A 6,561-nucleotide genomic window follows, 5' to 3' on the forward strand; every position below is an offset into this window, starting at 1 on the left:
ATAGAGTTAGGGTAAGGAGATATGGCATGAATAAGTCAATGCAATGTCCCCAAATGTTTGCAAAACTGTGTGTGTGTGTGTGTGTGTGTGTGCGCGTGTGCGCGCGCGTGTGTGTGTGTGTGTGTGTGTGTGTGTGTTTTCTGCTGCCTGCACCTGTGTAAGAAGGGTGATACAGTATGCCATAGATAGATGCTGCTGTGTCTGCGTCATGCAGGCAGAGATAAAAGAGGGATGGTGCTTTGCAGAGACCAGCTGTGCTACAGTGTACTATACACTCTGTCTGTTACACTACTGTATACTCTACCTCAGCCAGGCAGTAGCTCACTGTCTGTTACAGTACCATGCAGATTAGTTATGATTAACCACATTATTTGTATAATAGTTGAATAGATATGCCATCTCCTTCTTGAATAGACCATCCACATCTGAACTAAACTTAATATAAACACCCATAGAAAAGAATAGCAATTCATAGCGATTCATTTTTAGAATCTATGTTATTAAGGTATATGGTGCAGTACAAATGGGCATCATTTTTCAATGACCAGATAAGGGATCTCCTTCTGATAGACTAGAGCAAAACCTTCTGTACAGTTGACTAAAGATATAAATGCACATCCATTTGACATAAGGATTGTAAAACCAAAATAAGAACAAAACAAACAAACAAACAAACAGCGTACAACAAAAGTTAGCAATTATTAGAATTAGAGATGACCAAAGCAGCTAATGTTGCAATGCTGAGTGACTGCTAAAAAAGCTTTTCAAAAAAGGAAAAAATAACAGCAACGCTGACAAGAGTAAATGTCAAATCAAAGTGGAAAATGTTATTTTAACCTTGATGTTGGCTTCCATTTCACTACCTTGCATCAAGCCACTGTATGCACAGTGCCCAGGGTGGCATCACGCTGAGGTGGCAGAGAACGAACGAGCCTGTTCGTTCTATTTGTGTACATGTGAACAAGTCCAGCCGTTTGGGGCCCTACAGTCACAGTTCTTTGTGTTCCTCCTGCCTTTATTAACACAATCCAGAGAGTCTGGCAGCAGTACCCTGCCATGTTTATGGATGTGGTATCTGCTCAGAAATGCCACCCCCACACACACTGTACATAATGCAAACACAAGCAAACATGCTCTTTGTGAGATTTGCGAACAAACGCCAGTGTGCCAATTAGGTTTAACCATCACTTATGCCCTATATACTTTGTCGTATAGCTTGAATGCATCACAAATTCTTTAACCTTTTCGCCTATAATGACATACACAAAATAGGGATGCCAGGTTGAAAGTGGTTAATTATGTTCACAATGAGGATATTGTTAGGTGTGTTTTCATTTGTCATGTTTTATTGTTTGCCATTACCTCAAATCTTGACAACGGCTTGTTTCCTCAATGTGAAGGTGCAAGTGTTACCTGTGTGAATACCATTATTTAACCACATGAAGACTAGCGTCTCTATTCTGGGGGTGAACATTCAGCAAAACTGGCACATCTGCAAGCTCGCAATGCGCGGCAAGGTTATTTAGTGTAGAGTAGAAACAGGAGGGCGCCTAGCGTAGAGCCCTGGGGGACTCCGGTCAACTAAGTATATATAGGGTTTATGTGGTTAAGCCCCACAGGAGCCCAAAGGCTGTGGGTTGGCTGATGAGGCAGCCTGCAGCGACTCCCAGCCACCTTACAATCCTCTCACAAGTACCGGCAGCTCCCCACTGGGTTAATTGGCCACATCATGTCTGGTAGATTTACCTTAAACCCATTTCTACCTTCCCTGCACAAATGCAGCATGGGGAATCATTGCTGCGGTTTGCTAAGCCTGCAATCATTGCACTCCAGATTCTTGGCCATAAAGACAGAATAGAGAAGGGAGTGCTGAACTGTTTACGGCAGGGGATTTCTAAGTGGGAGGCCTCTGTTGTTTGATCTATAGATGGCTGGTTATAGGGTGAATCACTCTTAACCCGCAAAAATCACATGTGAATCACTGATGTGCCGGAGCCTTGCTCAGAGCATTGCAGATGGAGTCATGTGATATACTTCAGAGGGCAGCAGATAGAAGTGGGATGTTGATAGATAGATGAAAGATCATTTCTTATCTTTGTGTCAGTGTTAAATTATGTCAGGATCATTGATGGATCAAAATGCAAACTGTAGTCAACATTTAAGGTGACCTTGTGTTGGGTGTGTGTGATCCATCAAACATACAGTACAGTAGAGTATATAGCCAATCATTGATAATTTATGAATGTCAAAATTGCATTTCTATCAATAGGAAATTAACAGTTTTGTACAGCTCAAGCTGATGCAACCCTGCCCTGTTGAGTGCAACGACAATAATTATCACATACCCTATAGTATGTCTTATTTATTCACCTAGACAACAAGAAAATGCCATTTAAAGCGGCACTATGTAACTTTCTTTTAATGAATAAAATGTATTTTTTGTCCAATATGTATGATAGAGTATGGTAATATAATATAACTTATACAATTGGGGTGCTTGTATTTTTGTCTCCCTGCTCTTCTATCGAGACATTTGGATCGTGTCAAAGGTCATGTCTCACCCAGACACAGGATCTGACAGGGATTTTGACCTGATTGTCGAGGTTCAATTTATCCCCTGAGCAAGCAGGCAGGCTCTAATATCAGAAAACTTTCGCAGGAAACCAGGTTCAAATCCGGGGTAGAAGAGGAAAGTTACGTAGTGCAGCTTTAATCAATACTTTACTAGTAACTGCCCCAGTGAATGAAACGGTACATGTCCCGCTGGCATTTTCCAACAGCGTGGAGAGAGAGTTGGCTCATACAGTTGGCATGCAAGGTGTGTTGCTGGCATGCCTCCCCGTTGTTGGTATGCAGCCGTTCTGCAAACCGTTTATGTTCGCCACTCTGATTTGGTTCTTTTCCGCCTCCTCTGCCAAGAATTCTACCACACTATCCAAAGCATGTTTGACATGGCGAGTTCAGCGAGGTCGCTGGCAGTGCCAGTTCAGCAGTGGTGTAAAGTAACTTAGTTTACTCAAGTACTGTACTTAAGTACAATTTTGAGGTATTTTTACCTTACTGGAGTATTTCCAATTTTCAGTACTTTTACTTCTACTCCACTGCATCTCAGAGGCAAATGTTGTACTTTTACTCCAATACAATTATTTGAAAACTTTAGTTACTAGTTACTTAGCAGATATAAATCATTACATTATACAACATACTGTACATTATCCACTTCAGCCCTGTTTTATACCTAGGCTATTTGAAAATAACCGATCTACAAGCTCACAACGCGTCACATTGCGACGCATTGTGAGCCTGTAGATCTGCTACTTTCAAACATTTCGTACTTTTACTTTTAGTACTTTAAGTACATTTTGATACCAATACTTTTTTACTTTTACTACTAAGTAAATTTAGAAGTCTGTACTCTTACTTGCAGTATCGATACTTTTACTTAAGTAAAGCATTTGAGTACTTTTTCCACCACCGCAGTTCAGAATGGAGGAAATTTAGCTTGCACTGATTAGTCAGTTGCTGTATCTTACCTAGGGGTTATACGGCAATCACTGCAAGCTTATCACCCTCGCAGTCCTTTTCATAATTCCTCTCACCCAAGACAAATAAAGTCTGGGTATGTGAAAAAATTATATCCCACACATCTCATAAAGTAGGTACAGTACTGTCCGTTTGACATCTCTATCATCCCACAGGCCCATTTATAAAGTCACTAATTAGACAGTTTGAGTGAGAACACATTTTATTTACCATATACAGTAGCAGCAGGTGGGGCATACTACAGTATACGTTATTCCAGATAATCCACACAATGAATAGATAAATGTCTATCAGAACAACCTCTCAAGTGCACATTTATGAAAAAAAGCCTATACATGTTGCGACAGGTGGAACTGGTTTTTCTTTCCTGGTCTGCCTAGCAACACCAAGCCAACACCTCTATGATGTTTGACGATTGTTGTTCTTTTCCCCTCTCTCACATCGTAACACCCCAATCTTCACGGACCCAACGAACCTGCATCACCAAAACTGAAAGGTGACTCATGACAGCTGGGTCCCATTGTTTGGCTGAAAAGGTCACCCTGCAGAGACAGAGTTTCCTTAAAGGCACAGTCCACCAAAAACAAGATGATTTTCTGCAAGTATTCAGTGAGTTTTCTTTTTTTGTAAATATGTTTTCTTTTTTTTGGGTGGCATTATGAGTAAATCCTTTAATCTCATTTCAATATTACGAGACGTGTAAAATGAATGCAAATCCCAAACATGAATCACGACATTGATTCAGAATTTCATGATAATGCTACACTAATAGAGTTTCCCCCTACTGTACATGTCCCATTTGTTTCTGTTTGTCCCTCAGACATTTAAAGGGGAAAGCAAAGTCAGGTGCGAAATCTACAACAGTCAGAACATAGACACTGCATCCTTGTTAAACCCTAGGGGATCCTAATCTTGAAAACAGACATCCCGAGGAAAGAAAATAAATGTTAAACACAAACACCTTCTCAGAAAGAACGGTATACAGCTGCACATGACGACCACAGTTTATTCTAGGTTTCAATTCATAACCATGGGAACCGTTTGCAGGTAATGCCAAACAAGCGATAGTACCCACTACCAGCCCTGAATGAATCGTCTGCTATAAACAGGTGTTAAGACACATTGCAACAAATGGCAGACATGAAGACAAACTGGAGAGCAGTACGTTGTAATTGTCAAATATTCCCTTATTGTGTACATCCTTTCAGCACTGTTTCCCCGTGTCATCAGCTCTCATTGTCAATAGACCTTTGTACGCTTGACAACAAACCCAAGTTTATTTCCTGTTGCAGTGAATTTGTGAATACCAGTAGCTGACAGCAACACAACTCCACTGAAAAGGTCTGCACAGAACTATGACAGTGAAGGAAATTCAAGAACTGTCTCTCAGATTCCAATAATTGCTGTGGGTAACGGAGACAAGTTTCCAGTTGATTTGAGCTTTATTTTTTCAAACTCACACAAGTGAACTGTCTCAGAGCCACAAAAAAAACACAGAACATTTGCTTCTGCATGTGTACTGAACAAATGTTTTGGTGTCCTTGGATCTAACTTGCATTATAAGTACATTCCAAACACTTTGCAGAAACTTTTTTGAGAGCTGATACACGCTGACCTTTGCAGGCTGTCAGCCCAAGGTAAAAACAAACATATAAGAATACAGTGCATTCTTTTCACAGAGAGATTCATAATGATATTATGTAGAGATACAGCATTGTTTGTACAATGCAGTACCGTACTGTTTGGAAAATAAATAAATAAATCAGCAAGGGAACTCACTGTTATTTCAGAGTCAGAGAGTGTTCAATTATTCATGCAAACTGTAATTTACCCAAACAGGCCAACCGACAGCAAAATCATATTATGAGAACACAATATGACAATGGCCTGGCGAAAGGGCTTGTGATTAAATTAAAACATTTGACAACATGAAAATGTGGAAACCATGAAAACCATCTCATCCTTTGTTATTCTCTATTAGTCTTACATACTGTAAGTTGTGTCATGTTGCAGTGCAAGCATGGGAACAAGAATAGGATGGTGTTATGTACAGTATGTCTCCTTAGTAGAAGTGGGTCAGTGAAGTGTACAGATTTAGACACGGTTATGGCTCCTACTCAAGATCCAAAATAGGTTTGTGTCTAACTGTACATAATAACTGACCTGTTTGTCTAGTTCATTTGTACTGATACATCTTGATGCAGTGATGCATGCTGTCAGACACAACCAGGTGGCCCTCTGGTAACAGGGCGAGACCACGTGGGCTGCTGAGACCCTGGGTGATTATGGGCCAGCCCACCCCCTGGGCAGGGTATAAAACGATCTTATGCTGCTCCCCCCAGTCTGCCACCAGCACGTTACCGTCTCCATCTATGCAGATTCCCCAAGGAGAGGCTAGGACGGGCCCCATGCCAGAGCACACGCCCAGGATCCTCACAGTGTTCCACCCTGGCTCCAGCACTTTAACGCAGGGCTCGCGGCCAGTTTCGCTGCCCCTCTCTGACACAGCCACCATGCCCGTGTTCAGGCAAGCTGCCACCAAGTAGGGTCGGTGGAAACCTGTCACCACTGTGCGCTCCAGGCGAGTGCCGGTCTTAGTGTCCAGCTTAAGGGCAACGAGTGTGCCTTTTCGGATATCAGCCACCAAGAACTCGTCCAGTCTGGTTACCGTCACACCCCTCGGCGCCTCCAGATCATCTTTGGCAGAGCCCATCCCTGACCCTCCGAAGGTCTGGAGCAGACGACCGTGGCGGTTGAATACAAGCAGGGCACGCTCTGCCGCACAGCTCAGTGCAATCAGGCCCTTTGCGTTCACAGCGATGTCAAAGTAGTTTCGGCAGCGCCTCGCAGAGCTGTCAGAAGTTGGTGAGGTCACTTGCTGCATGATGTTCCCCTGAGGGTCAGTCACCTGGAATAAGAATTCAAAATATGTTTTTACTTTTTAGATATGTTATTGCATTTCTATGTTGCTGCATGCAACACAATTCATTATGCCAATATTAATAACTTAAACTAGTT

This window comes from Gymnoscopelus braueri, assembly GCF_963280865.1.
Source record: "Gymnoscopelus braueri genome assembly, chromosome: 18".
Classification (NCBI taxonomy): Eukaryota; Metazoa; Chordata; class Actinopteri; order Myctophiformes; family Myctophidae; genus Gymnoscopelus; species Gymnoscopelus braueri.